Source organism: Acinonyx jubatus, chromosome E2 (genome assembly GCF_027475565.1).
Source record: "Acinonyx jubatus isolate Ajub_Pintada_27869175 chromosome E2, VMU_Ajub_asm_v1.0, whole genome shotgun sequence".
Classification (NCBI taxonomy): domain Eukaryota; kingdom Metazoa; phylum Chordata; class Mammalia; order Carnivora; family Felidae; genus Acinonyx; species Acinonyx jubatus.
This window is the reverse complement of record NC_069396.1, coordinates 10928723-10943917: the sequence shown is the minus strand read 5'-3', so window position 1 is coordinate 10943917 and position 15195 is coordinate 10928723. Positions and strand designations below refer to the sequence as shown.

General features: G+C 40.9%; 1 long non-coding RNA gene across 2 annotated transcripts in view; it reads right to left on the bottom strand.

Annotated features, from left to right (window-relative positions):
- The window catches only part of LOC113604424 (uncharacterized), a 200406-nt gene that overhangs the window by 79127 nt on the left and 106084 nt on the right, over positions 1–15195 (bottom strand). For both annotated transcript variants that reach the window (XR_003426370.2, XR_008293495.1), the window contains exon 2: positions 5352–5556. This is a non-coding gene — a long non-coding RNA (uncharacterized LOC113604424). The remainder of the gene's footprint in view (positions 1–5351; positions 5557–15195) is intronic.

The window sequence follows — 15195 nt, the reverse complement described above, 5'->3', positions numbered from 1 at the left end:
CAGGAGAGGGGCAGAGAGAGAGGGAGACGGAGGATCTGAAGTAGGCTCCAGTCCTGAGAGCAGAGAGCCCGACTGGGGCTCGAACTCATCATGAACCATGAGACCATGACCTGAGCCAAAGCCTGAAGTTTAAAGTGCCACCCCTATTGATTTAAAAGGGTCCTTCCTCTTGGGTTGAAAATAAACTCTCTTTTGTTCCTTCTCCCCATTCCCTGGGACTATTGGAATATTTACTCTTCCCAGTCTCTTAGCAACTGCTTTTCAGGCCCTCATTGCCTGGGGGCACCTGGGTAGCTCAGTCTTTTAAGCAGCAGTCCTTTGGTATCCGGTCAGGTCTGGATCTGGCAGTTCCAGGGATGGAACCCTGCACTTTTGCATTGACAGCCCAGAGCTGCTTGGGATTCTCTCTCTGCCCCTCCCCCATGCACGCATGCACTCTCTCTCTCTTTCACTTGGTCAAAACAAATAAATATTTTTTAAAAAAAGAATTCTCATTGCCTTGAGTGAAGAATGGGGCCAACTGCCAGACTCCTAGTTCTTTGGCTTTTTTCTTTTCCTCAGACCTTAGTCCCCCAAATACCTATGGCCTTCACTATAGCTCTCTGGTGTCTTCAAAGCGTTTTCTTTGTTTGTTTTTGTCCAGTTTATTCCGGCAAAAGTCGGTCTGTCACCAACAATGCCGCTATTATCATAAGCTATGACTATAAACGCTAAAATGAGATGTGATAGAGCATTTATACACAGACTATTTTATTAAGAGAAAATCCCACTGGCTCGTCTTGCTGAGGGAGCATAAGACAAGGTGAGGGCAAAGCAAAAGCTAGTAACACCGCCTCCCCCCACCAGATGGGATACCTGTGACGTTCCTCAAGCATTCCAGGCTGCCCAAAAGCTAAGAGAAGGAGCAAACAAAAAGTTACCTGATAGAGATCACAGTCCTGAAGGACCTGAGTCTTCAGCAGTTTACATATGTCTTAGTAAATTATAAGAAAAAGGCAATCTTGTCAGCAGCCTAACCTCCAGAAACCTATAGACTCAGTTTCCTGGAACCCTAACACCACCCTCCCCTCCATAGTGACGCGGGGAACAAAGGAAAGAAGGAAATGGTAAATGAAATCGAATTTCCTTACAACCCGCAGCCCTTTGACAAATACTGGAGGCAAATAGAGTATAACATTTCTCCAGGAATCCCCTACTGTCTTAATGTTAATGCCTCACTGGGGGGAAAACACCTTAGCGTGACAACAGCAAGGCCTCAAGTGTCATAGGAGTCCTCTTTAGCATATGAACGTGCCTCTGGAGGCTTCTCTTTGGCCTTAACCTGCCCCAACTCTGTAGTATATAATCAGTCACTCCTCACAACCCCAGGGCAGCTCTTCCTACCCCTCCCCCACTCCTGTCCCTATGCTTTAAACAAAAGCACCTTTTGCACCAAAAATGTCTCAAGAATTCTTTCTTGGCTATAGGCTCTGGATCCACCCTCTCCCCCCGCCCCCCAACCCCCCCATCACCACTCCAAAACCCCACAGTCGCCAGGGTCCCTAAAGCTCACTCCCTTTCCCCAGACGGAACACCAGCCCCCAGAGCTCATTTGATCTCAGTGTTGTGGCTACAATGCCTGTTGGATATCGATTTGCAGACCAATGAGGTGATAATAGCTTCCATTTTCACAAGTATTGTTTGCTGACAATTAAGTCATTATTTTCTCACAGTAAAATCATTTTTCTTCCAAATGCTACAGAAAATGTGGACCCTGAGGACGGGAGGAACTTACAATAAGAATCAGCAAATCTGCAAAGCAAGAGGAGAGACGAAGCATTATGAGATTGTTGGAAGGTATTAACAAGGAGCCAATACGGGAACAGTAATATTTTCATAAAGTATGTTAATATCCTTTTGGGTAGAAATAGTGTTGTATACCGCCAAGGGCATGGTGACCCTAACAAATAAACAGACAGCCATAAAGGCAAAGCAAAAGCAAAACCACGCTGGTGTAATACAAATGGTAAGTTCTGGTTTAGGTTGACTTGGGCAATACATGTTAATATCAGTGTGTTGTTAAAATTATGCTAGTGGGGAGGGTATGGTGTGCCTGCACTCACACGCTCCTCCATCTGGACGTATCTCTTCCAGACTTTTGCAGGCAGACGAGGAAAGGCTGGGAAAGCAGGAGGGCATCATTCAAACAACTGGAAGAACTAATGGCCTAATCCACCTCATATTGCATCCAGAAGCCCAAGCCATGTGCCAATTATTTCATACAATATTAATAATTACAAAGATTATTCTCATATATGAGAAACAGCAACGCCCAATGTGCTCTGTTCAGAAAGTTAGGATTATAAGCAGTTTTCACTTTGGGGAAGGGGGGAAAGTGATAAATCCTGGAAAGAGATATCGGATAAATGGCAAATGTTATTTATATATAAAGACAAGCTCCAAAAGCTGGTGGTTTCGTTTGATTGAGAAGGCAATAATAACTTTATTAAGGGAAGTCAGAGGGAATCTCAGGTACTGACTTCCCTTTGTTAGAGATTAAGAAAATGCACATATCACGAGGTGATGCATTTAAAATGAACATACGCGCGCAGCTATTATCTTTGTTAAGAAAGAGAACGTTAGTTGTGCCGCAGACATTCCCGGGTTGTTATTCCAGGTCACACACCTCCAGCCAAAGATAACCATGAGCCATACTTCTAATTCCAATGATTAGTTTTGCCCGTTTATGAGATCTACATCAACCTAGTAACAAAGCATATTCACGTGTGTGTCTAAATTCTGTTGCTCAACATCACCCTTGTGGGATTTATCCACAATTGTTCCTTGTAGCATAAGTTAATTTATTTCTATTTTTATACATTATTCCATGGTACAGATATGCCATAAATTATTTATCTACTCTACAGTTGGTGAGTATTTGGGTTTGAGCTATTGTAAATAACACTGGCACGGATATAAGCGTACATCTTTACCGTACATATTCTAAGCTTTTCTGTTGATCGGACCTGGTAGCTGAATTGCTGGGTCATGGAAAATCCACACATTCGGATTTAGGATACCGGACCGAAGACCTGTCCAAGGTGCTAGTAACCATTCTACCTACCAGCAGGATGGGAGTTCATATTCTTTCACATCCTCTCCAACATATCACCACCCTTTCAATTGTATCCACTCTGGCAGTCACGTAATTTGCATTTTTGAACGATCAGTAGTGTTGAGTATCTTATATGCTAATGCCTTACTGGTTGTTTTCATTTGTGAAGTGTAATTTGTTAAAGATGTTGGTCTATTCTGTATATGAGTTCTTTGTTATATAATGCAAAATAACTTCCCCCACTCTCCGGCCTGCCTTTCTCATCTCTTCTCTGTGCCTTGTAATGACCCAAGTTCTTAATGCGTACAAAATTCTATTTGTCAAACTCTTCCTGTATGGTTACTGTTTTTATTCTCAAAATGATACTGTATTCATTTTTTCACTGTATATATTTAAGATATATAACATGATGTTTTGACATATACAGTGAAATGATTACTACATTCAAGCTAATTAACCTATCATCTCACGCAGTGACCATTTTTGTGTGTGTGTGATAAGAGCACCTGAAAACAATCTTTTAGAAAATTTCTAGTATTCAGTATTCTTTTTTGTTGTTGTTTTAGGTTTACTTATTTTTGAGAGAGAGAGCGCGTGCGCGCGAGAGAGAGCACAAGTGGGGAAGGGGCAGAGACAGAGAGGGCGACAGAGAGAATCCCAAGCAGACTCCGCAACCCAGTGCAGAACCCACTGCAGGGCTGAAACTCAGAACCCACTGCGGGGCTGAAACTCAGAACCGCGAGATCATGACCTGAGCCGAAGTCTGACACTTAACTGAGCCTTTAGGCACCTCCAGTATTCAGTTTTCTTTTTTTTTAATTAAAAAAATTTTTTTAACATTTAATCATTTTAAAGAAACAGAGCACAAGCAGGGGAGGGGAAGAGAGAGAGGGAGATACAGAATCCAAGCAGGCTCCAGGCTCTGAGCTGTCAGCACAGAGCCGGACACAGAACGCGAACTCACAAGCTGTGAGATCATGACCTGAGCTGAAGTCGGACACTTAACAGACGGAGCCACCCAGGCGCCTCCAATATTCAGTTATCTTAACTATAGTCTTCATGCTGTACATTAGAGCTCTATACTTTCTCATCCTACATAACAACCGGTTTGTACCCTTTGACCAACATCTTCCCTTCTGTCCATTTACCCCACCCCTCCACCCCTGGTAATAACCCTTCTACTCTCTGCTTTTATCTGTTTGGTATTTACAATAGCCAAGATTTGAAAACCATCAAAGTGTCTGTCAACAGATGAATGGATAAAGAAATCTTCACACACACACACACACACACACACACACACACGAATATTATTCAGCCTTTAAAAAAAGGAGATCCTGCCATTTGCAACAACATGGATGGACTTAGGAGACATTACAATTATTGCTTTTAACATCTAGTTTAAGAAAACTTTCTCTACTCTGAAATCATGAAGGGATTTTGTATGGACTCCAGTTCTCTGTGGAAACCTCTAACTTATCTCTCCTCTTGATAAAAATCACTTCTTGTCTACATACTTCAAAATATGGATGATCACTGGCTTGGTTTCTAACACTGTTATTTTCTTGGACCTAGTTCTTGTTTACCTCTTATTTTTTTCATTAAATGCCATCCATTTTGCATGAAAAAATTTACAGGCTCTAGCTGATGCTCTATTCCTCCAGGGACCTAGGTTTTAAATTCATGCACGTAGCTAATCCTGGTATCCCCTTACACAAGCAGGTTCAAGGTTCAAGGAACACAAAGGTTCAAGGGTGGGGTTAGGGTTTGCAAGGTCTGGTCTATGTTCTGGTTACTTTTCTTACAGGTTGGGTATCAGGATCCCTTCCTTAGGGGATCTAAGATTCTAGTTTCTAGATTCTAGATCTAGAATCTAGATTCTAGTTTTTCAATTTCTCATGCTGTGAATCTGCAGAAAGTTCCAAGTATCTTCTTACACATTGGAAGCGGCCAATCTCTACTTCACCTCTTGCACTGTGACCCCTTTTCAGTGACAAACAACTTTGAGATGAAAATGGGAGCAGAGCTAGATCTCCTCTGCTTCTTTTCCCTTCACTGCAGGGATTGCCCCCTCCAGTCTGGGCTGCTGTAAATGATCTGATCCCCAGTCTTTGGCTTTCACACCTGTAAGACTATCACTCACACTGCTTACCTGCTACTTTCTGCTCAGCTTTTCTACATCCTGCTCCATGCTGTTTAACAATCTACAAATGCCTTGACCAAAAAAAAAAAATGTCACGTAGAGTGTTGGGCTTACCTCCAATGTGTTTTCCTTCTCTCCAGGTTCTTGGCTGTACACGTTCTAACTGCCTTGATAACTCTCTGGTACCTTCAAAAATGTGTTCTCATTGTATTTACCATTTCTTGTGTTCTTGGCTTTCAGTTTGGTCAGCTGCAAACTAATCCATCATAGCCAGAAGCAGAAATCTTCAATTACTGCACTCGAGTCCAAAAATAAAGCCCTAAAAGTGAAAGAAAATGATTGATAGAACAAAATTACCAACAATCTGGGACATTTAAGTAAATGTATTGACCGTATTTCAAATGAGATTATTTACTGATTTGACCATTCAAATGACTCCTGGAGCTACATTCTTTCGGCCCCCACAAGATTCCAGCATGTAAGATGCAATTTGGAAAATATTAGTATATATTTAATCCTATTAAATATATAATAAATTTCTTTCCCTTAAAATAAAACCTACGAAAGCGCATATTCTTGCCGCAGAAAGCACGTCCATGATGAGCTCTGGCAGTAGCTGCTATTTATTGTACACAGACAGCCCTCTAATCCATATTTTCATTAAATACACAAAAGGATTACTGCTATTTATATCTCTGAAATGAAGAAACAGGCAGAAGGAGAAAAGAAATGTGTCCAAAACTACTCTGTAGTAACCAGAGAAGCCAAGATTCCAACTTAAGTGTATTTGATTCCAAAGCCCAGAGGTATATCCGTTGTGTATACTGTTCAATAAATGTACCCGGGGTCGTACTTGGAGGGCAAAATATGGAGTATGAATACAAATGTAAATCTGGAACGCTCCCATGAAGCTACCTGCTCAAAGAAATTCTAGCATCCCTCATGCTTGTGTGTGCCCACAAAAAGGACAAAGGAAACAAAGGCTTTCACCTCTACTCATCAGAGTCACCTAATTTGCTACAATCCTTTAATACTTTGAGGTCCCCACTGGGAGAGACATTTCTGATTACATGAGCTTCACCAGGAGCTGCAGCTGTCCCTGTATCCAGGCTTGTTAGTTCAATAACGCGGAAGTGAATCCGAAGGCTGTGGGGGCCCCCAGTGATGACAGTATTGTTGGACTTTAGGATGTTATTAACAATTTGCAATACAAATGAGTTGTCTGCAGGAGGGGAAATCACACTGTGATCATACCTAATCAATGTAAGAATTAAAAACAAGATAACATGTGGGGAGGCACAGATGTGGATATTAGGAGCTAAGCTTTAGCCTGCCATTAGCCTGACAATCATTGGGCTCAAGGTCAGTACGGATGTGCTCAGGTTTATTTCATTATTCTTCTCCGTCACTCCCACTGAACATGGACAAAGTTAGAAAATCTTCTTATGTGAAGGTGATCGAGAGTTCTCTTTTGCTTCCATGCTAAAGAGAGACTCATGGGACCACTCCCTAGAGAGCACACAGACTGAGTAGAGATTTAAATCAAATCAGCATCCGTGTAGTACATTAATGACCAGAAAATATTTGGGGGGTATCTTCATCAGGTTGCATTCTACTTAATTTCTTCACTTCAACTCTGCCAGTGTGTTAACTCCTAAAGCATTTAATGTTCCTTCCCCCATCCCAGCATCTGGTAGCCAACAGAAATTCTATACAAAACGGGAGTTGAGCACCTTTGAACAGATAAGAAGACCGGAGTATATAAGGACTTAAAAACATGTAAAATTCCATATCCAAGAAATAAAGTCTCTGGCGTAAAAAGAGAAAACTGCATTCAAATTTTTCTTTTTGCCTTGAAGGGATGGTTTCTTGTTTCACTGTTCCAGTGCAACATTTTTGATGGGTCTTATAATTATATTTTCACTTCATACATACACTAAGATTTCATTTTCTTGACTCTGGCAACAAGTTTTAAAGGTGATTGAGAAATGATTCACGGAAAGAAATTAGAAATAAGCTAAAGAATAACCAACAGGTCCACAGGCTAGTTGTGCTATAGTCTCTCCTTCAGGATTTAACCAAATCTTTCCTCATGTTTCAATTTAAATGCTTTCTTTTTCTTTTTGGGCAGAATACCACCTCAGCAATATTTGTCCTCCTTAGTGGATCCTATCAGTAGGCACCTATCACATTAGCCTATTAACAGTGATACTAGTTTTGACCGCTTGGTTAAGGTGCTGTCTGCCAGATTTCTCCTCTAAAAAGGTATTTTGTTCTTTTCTTATTAATATCTATGGTGAGGAAGTTTTGAAACTGCATAAATGTCCTGTTGAAACTTGCACCTAATGGTTTTCATGACCAATGTTGCATCATTCAGTTCTTCATGAGTTTCAGAATTAAGGTTTTTCTAGAATCTTCCTCTATTTACAGAAATGTCCTTCTACAGATAGAAGATTTTTCTGTCTCCCAGTGGGTGTCTGTTTGTGGATGTTGTTTAATATATGAAAAAAAAACATTTCTGTATATTAAACAACACCCACAAACACAAAAAACTGTTCTGTAGAAAGGGTCAAATATTATTCTGACAAACGATGAGTCACAAATGTGCGTCAGATTTGATGCCAGTTCCTTGGGAAATTTGGGGCAAGAATCTGTGCTAAGCACAGTGTGACTGAGTATTATTGACACAAAGCCCTTCCATTTCTTGGTACGAGTTTGGGTGGCACATGGAAGGCATTTTCAGTAAAACATTTGTGTGGCCTGGACAGAACATGCCAGAAACAAGGAGTGGCGGAGGATTCCTAGTCCCACAGCCACTGAACCAACAGGTCTCTCTTTCCAGTTGTGATGCATTCTTCCAGATGTTAAATATGCCTTTGCAAATATAAATATATATGTTAATTAAATGCATTCAAAAGCTCCTTACATATTTTATAGAGGATGTGACTTACAGTGCTTTGTAAAACTCTCTAGCTTTACATTTTTTTAAGTTTCTTTATTGATTTTGAGGGGGAGAGAGAGAGAGCACAAGTGGGGGGGGAACACGGGGAGAGGGAGGGAGGGAGGGAGAGGGAGAGGGAGAGGGGGAGGGAGACGGGGGGGGAGAGAGAGAGAGAGAGAGAGAGAGAGAGAGAATGAATCCCAAGCAGGCTTCATGCTATCAGCACAGAGTCCCATGCATGGCTGAACCCATGGACCATCAGATCACGACAGGAGCTGAAATCAAGTCGGATGCTCAACCAGCTGAGCCACCCCCAAAACTTTCTAGCTTTATAAAAGTCTTTCGATGGTGACAATTAAATTGCTACATAAGACATAACAAAAAGCTTACCCACTGTATATATTACATGCATTTATCTGCCCTCAAACCGTAGATGTATCTAGAGCTCCTGCCATCAAATCTCAACTTTTTGAATGATGTCTTCAATTTTGCTTATAGAAAATATTTTTCACAGATCATGAAGTAGGAGCAGTACTGGGAATGGTGTATCTAGCTAAAGAGTAACATAACCTATAAATACAAAAGTTTATTATTTTAATTTTTTAGTAAACACATGCCGACTGAGTTCTGTTTGGTTTTATCAACAAAGGTAGATGAGACATTTTATGAGATCAGCAGGAAATATTTGGAGACGGTTATTTGTTTGGTTTGTTTTGGGGTTCTGTTGGGATTTTCTTTTTTCCTAAAGATGATAGCTAAGTGGTCTAGAAATATGCTACATGACTCATCGTTATTTAGCCTTGAAACTTCAATAGGGACATATTAAATGCATCTAGTTAAAAGCGATTCAGCATGGGAGCAAACTGAATGGAAGAACAAGAAATGAACCAAATCCTGTTTAGAGAGCGCTATGGAGATGTTGATGGCTTGTGTTATGAACACAGACACCCTGCTAGGCCTTGATTGGCCACTCTGCGTTGATGAAATGTTTGAAGTGAATCATTATCCACGTCAAAGACGGCCAGGAGAAAATCAAAAGAACAAAATTATGTTGCAGCTTGTTTTGACAATATTTTTCTTTTCAAAGCTACTCACACGTATTAAATTCCTTAGTAACACAGGACAATGGAAAGGAGAGGAAAAGGTCAAATTGTAGAGACGTGCAATCAGTGTGTTTTGTCATTTATGAGAATGGAAAGAAATACGGGATGATTATCTGGCATGGTTAAATTTCTTAAGTGATATGAACCACCATTTCATCAAGGCCAGATCATTACAGCAAGGACTGAGAAAGTGGACAGACCATTTGTCACGACTCCACAGTCACTAGGCAGAGATTCAGTTATATACTCGACTGTGTGTACATGCAGTCCTGGTCGAGATGCAGGTGGTGATCACCCACTGGCAGTGACATCCTCTACGGAACCTCAAGAAACCAAAAAAAAATTCTGTAATTTACAAATGCTCATTGCCAAATAAAAATAAAGCCAATTAGTTGTGTGAGTTTCCACAAAATGTTCCAAAATATTGATTGCTAGAGGGCATTTGATTGCATGGTAATTCCCTGATGCTACAGGATTCTAGTAAAACAAAAGAAACTATTATTGACCATTCTTCTACAGAGAAGGCTCCGTGCCAAGCTTTCTGCAGACAGGAATAGAGGAATTTCTCCTACTAACTCTTTGAGTTGGTATCTGTTTTGGAGGAAAGGAATTTGAGGTTCAAGAAGGCTAGTTAATATACCCAATGTCATTCAAGAAAAGTCCGTTTTCATTTATGTAACCTTGACGTAACTCATAAAATATGTCAACTTAATTAACATTTGTTTCTTCTTTTTTCTTAAATTTAACCCATATATTTAAAATGTCAACATCTAGGGGAAGCCTGGGTGGCTCAGGTGATTAAGACTCTGACTCTTGATTTCAGCTCAGATCATGATCTCACGGTTGGTGGTTCGTGGGTTCCAACCCCGTGGATCCTGCCTGGGATTCTCTCTCCCTTACTCTCTGCCTCTCCCCTGCTTGTGCTCTCTCTCTTTCTCTCTCAAAATAAATAAATAAGCTTTAAAAAATGTCAACATCTAGTTACTTTTTAGTTACATACTGTCTGGGAAACAGAAACAAACATTTGTTTACAACTTCAGAGTTCAGTAGCTGACAAAACATCACCCCCATCGGCAAAGACACATCCTCACGTTTGTACAAAGTTCTACTAACCTGTAAAAGTAGCTGTGGCTCGCACATTTAGCCTCTGTGGTTTGTTTGTTTTAATGTTTATTTATTTTTGAGAGAGAGAGAGAAAGAGAGAGAGCGAGAGCAGGGGAGGGGCAGAGAGAGAGACACACACACAGAAACAAAGGCAGGCTTCAGGCTCTGAGCAGTCAGCACAGAGCCTGAGGCGCGGCTTGAACTCACAAACCACGAGATCATGACCTGAGCTGAAGTCAGATGCTGAACCTACTGAGCCTGCTCAAGTGCCCCAACCTCCATGGTTTTTTTAACAAATCCTGCTCCAAACTATACCGTGTTCACTACAAGAGTTTTTTTGTCTTACTGTTTTTTTAGTACATTATTCTTTAAAGTTGATTTGTGTTAAGGACTATGCAGTGCGTATTATTTTAGTAGCTTTCCTTTCATTTTTTAACAAGTGTCCCTGGTGATTTTCCCAAGGTGTATATAGGAATAAATACATGCAAAAAAGAAAAAAAAGAAAAATATGTATAGCAAACCATACAAATGTAAATGTAAAGTAAATAGATACTTCTCAAGCAAAGGCACAAAACATTTATTTTTTTGCTCCTCTGTTGCACAAATCAAAATGAAGTTTTATAGATACGATGTCTGATTTATTTTCTTCACAAAAGAATAACATTTGGGGTGTAAATATATTTGAGAATTTACCTGTATATGAATAATGTGTTTGTATGTGTAAGCGTTCTTTGCAAGTTCTTGTTTCCTTTGTACGGAGCTGATACACTTGTCTTTTCTTAATCAAGAACTTCCTCTGGACTATTTTGCTTCTTTTCATAAGATTTTTCATCAGTTAAGAAAGTAGGACTCTTTCATTTAAATTATGCAGGAAAAATAAAAAAAACAACAACATGGGCGAACAAAGACAGAAACAGTGGGAGAATGGTAGGGAAGATTACTGGTGAAATTTGATTTCAAGGCCCATCTTATTTTTTTTAATTTGGAATTCATTTTATTTCACTAATAAGGAAATGGAGATCCTAGGATATCTAGGGGAAATTTGCAAGATATCAAAGCTCAGTAAGGTGACAGGATTAATGGCAATCAAAAGTTCTCTGTATTTGAATTTCCTCCTCTTTAAAATGAAGGAAAATATTTATGTCATCTACTGAGGTCTATTCCAGATCCATCACACAGCTGACAATCACAGACTTGTATTTATATTACAGCAGTGACTTCATAGAATGACAAATCACTTTTGGATACTTCCATTGTCAGACCTGCCCTTAGCCTTTGGTAGAGATTATCACTTGCCCACAGTCCCTAGAGGAGGCATTTCTGTTCTTCCTGTTATCCCAACTTCTTCTCCACTATCCTGGTTATATATCATCACGCAAGATGGACACCTGATCAAAGATAGCCAACTCTGTTCCCTTTCTTTATTCTATGAACTTTCTTGGGGGTAACCATAGCAAACCCATGGACAGAGAAACAGAGAGTGTCACACATGCAGAGAAAATGGAGGAAAGAGACCACAAGGCTCTGGACGGATGGAGCAGGAAGTAAGAGATGCCCATGGCTCGACAGAGACCCTGTTTCCAGGAACAGACGACTCAAGGCCAGGAAATGCTTTTTACTCTGTCCTTAGATTCCAAACAGTGCTCTTTCCCATAAAGATTTTATTCATTGTATAGAATTTGGGTGGAATTGGGGTCCTCCTTTTACTAGAACAAAAATGAAACTTTCAAAAACATTTCATGGGTGCATTCTGAATTCAGCAAACAAATATCAATGTTTTGATTTTTTGATAAAATAAATGAAATCCCTTAACCACTTACTAATCCATTCATCTGATGCATTTTGATAAAAATCGGAGTGCCAAATATTCTAGGCATTTTCCAAGGGTCTGTGGAAATAGCGATCAACAAAATGGACAGACGTCTTTGTCCTCACGAAGCTTGCACTTCAGTGGGGAAGACAGGTAAAAAGAGAAGTGAGAGATGTTAATGATGTCTTCTAAAGGGGAAAATATAGAAGAGAGGACAGGAAAACATGGAGGGGTGGGAGTTCTAATACTCCATGAAGCGACCAGAGAAGACTTTGACAAATTGACATCTGAAGAAGGGGGGTGAGCACAGAGGACAGTCGATGGCAGACAATCCCAAGCAGAAGGAAAAAGGAAAAAGGATTTCAGGAGGGCACATGACTGCAAAATAGTAAGGAGGAGCTTGGAGTTTCTGGTTCTGTGGATAAGGACCTTGAAAGTCACCACTCCTTCCCAAAAAGTAAAAGCTGAGCAGACTGAAAACTCACAACCGTTCTGGCATCCCTCGGATCCATAAGAAAGGTGAGGACACAGGGCACACATCTGTCTCCAAAGCTGAAGAAACAGACAGACAAGTAAGAGGTAGTTGCAGCTGCCTCCCCAAGCACAGACATAATCATAAACTGACGTGTGGACCAGTGATAGAGCAGGAAACCTGAAATATGATTCCTTAATTGATGGGGGCTCAGTGGGGACAAGTGAGAGTTAAAAACTCCAGGGGGGGCAGTCATAAGGGCACCCCCACAATATTGTGAGATTTCCCTCCAGGAGTTCAATCAGGATATCAGGAAAAAGATCGCCTCCTATTTGAGGCAGGAGGAGGGGAAAAGGTACTATTATAAAATACACCAGAGCACTCTGTTCTTATCAAGGCCTGCCTTCCGAAGAAACTACTTAACTAGAGCCTAACCTGCTGAGGTATATCATCAAAGCGTCACTGACCAGGGATAGGCAGATAGCCAACTCCAGTCCACTCTAGCCATCCTGTCCCACCTAAGGGGGAAGAAATAACAGAGGAACACTGGTGAAGTTCACGGGCTGGAGGCAGAGGTGCGCTCAGAGACTGAGACCCATCACAGCATGTAGAACACACCCCTCCACCCACACCTCACAAGCACATTACTGAAGGCCTATTTACAGCAGTTCCTTTTACCCTGTACAGCATGACAGGTGATCAAGAAAAAATATAAGACACACTAAAAGGCAAAAAAAACACAATGTGAAGAGACAGACAAGGCATCAGAAATGGATGCAGTCAGGATGTGAGAATCATCAGACAAGGAATTTAAAACAACTACGATGGATATGTTAAGAGCTCTAACACATGACAACATGTAAGAACAGATGGGCAACGTAAGTAGAGAGATGGAAATTCTAAGAATGAAGCACGAAGAAATCCTGGATATAAAAAATACTGCAACAGAGATGAAGAATGTCCTTTCATTTGGGCTTAATAGTAGACTGCACACGGTTAAGGAAAGAATCTTTCAAAGACTTGAAGACAAAAACGGGAACAAAGAACAAGGGCAACAAGTAGAAAACAGAAATGAATATGGTAGATATTCATCCATCTATATCTTTATCAGTAACCAGTCGAATGTCGATGGTCTAAAGACACCAGTATTTTCTGAGTGGATCAAAAAACAGGCCCCAACTACATGCATCTACCAGAGGCCCACGTCAAGTATAAAGGCACATACAGGCCTCAAGTAAATAGGTGGAGAAAAACAAGCTGTGCTCAAACGGGGAGGTGATAGGGTGGCTGGAATTATGGGAGTCTGAGGAGGCTGGTAAACTAGAAATCCCAGAGGTAACAAGGAGCCAGATTACGTAGCACTTTGTTTTCCAATTCTCTTAATTAAAAAAGAAACCGCTTTACTGCCAACAAGGGATATGAGATTGGGCACAGACTGGTGTCATCGCCTGCTGCTGAATCACAAGAGGTTCAGAAAGACACACGTGTTGCTTCTTACTTGCATGCACTGGAGGAAGCACAGCAAAATGGAACCCGTAAATTTAATTCCTGGTTATGCTATTTACATTATGTGATAATGGGTTCATTACTTAACTCTACAGGTTTCAGTTTCTTCATTAAAATCAGGGAATTTCATGAATTACCTTAACTTTCAACACGAAAGTTCATGACTCTATGGCTTATATCAGCATTCATTAACACGGATCTATGGGCTATTAGTCAGGGCTCATTTGGTTACAGAACAAAACAAAAACTCATTTCGAAACTAGTTCATGATGAAATACAACGGCACTGAAGAGAAGACGTGGGACTCACACCCACTGGGAGCTTCATCTCTGTCAAGGGCGGGAGAGCAAGCAAGGGCAGGACTCAATGCTCAGGACTCTGGGACCCCCATGTCCTCTCTCTGCAGGCTGCCTCCTGCTCTCTTCCTGGCTTGTCCCAGGAGATGGGAGGCTCGCTCTCCAGCAGCTCTCAGAACACACCTCCCACTCTTTAGAGAGAGACTCCTCACCTCAGTTCTAATTAAGAAAAACCCTGGGGCTGCATCACCTGCTCCCTTCTCTGACCAGTCTCTAAGAAAGTCATTAGGTGAAGACGAAAAGCCCTTCCCTAAAGTGCAGGAGGGAGGCTGTTCCCATCACAGGGGAGGCTTCCTGAGAACAAGGTACAACAAGTACCCAAGCAAATGCTCTACGGGTAGGCGGGTATGAATCACCGTTGACTTTAAAACGTTATGTGTATATGTTCAATTGTATGGAGATAGTTTCCTTTGGCAAAAGAATTATGATGAAAGGTCTCTAGGTTATTTTTGAATTTATTATTATTTTTTACTGCATAAGATGGAGATACAGGGAAAGATACGGGAAGAAGTCTCTCTCGACTCACAGAAATGGAACTTGGAATTCAGTCCTGAGCCTGCACTTTACCAGCAAGTGCCAAGGGCAACCGACTGACTTCCTCTGAGAAAGGAGTAACAATCTGTGACCTCATGTCTCCCCAAGTAACAGAAACTGCAGATGATTTAC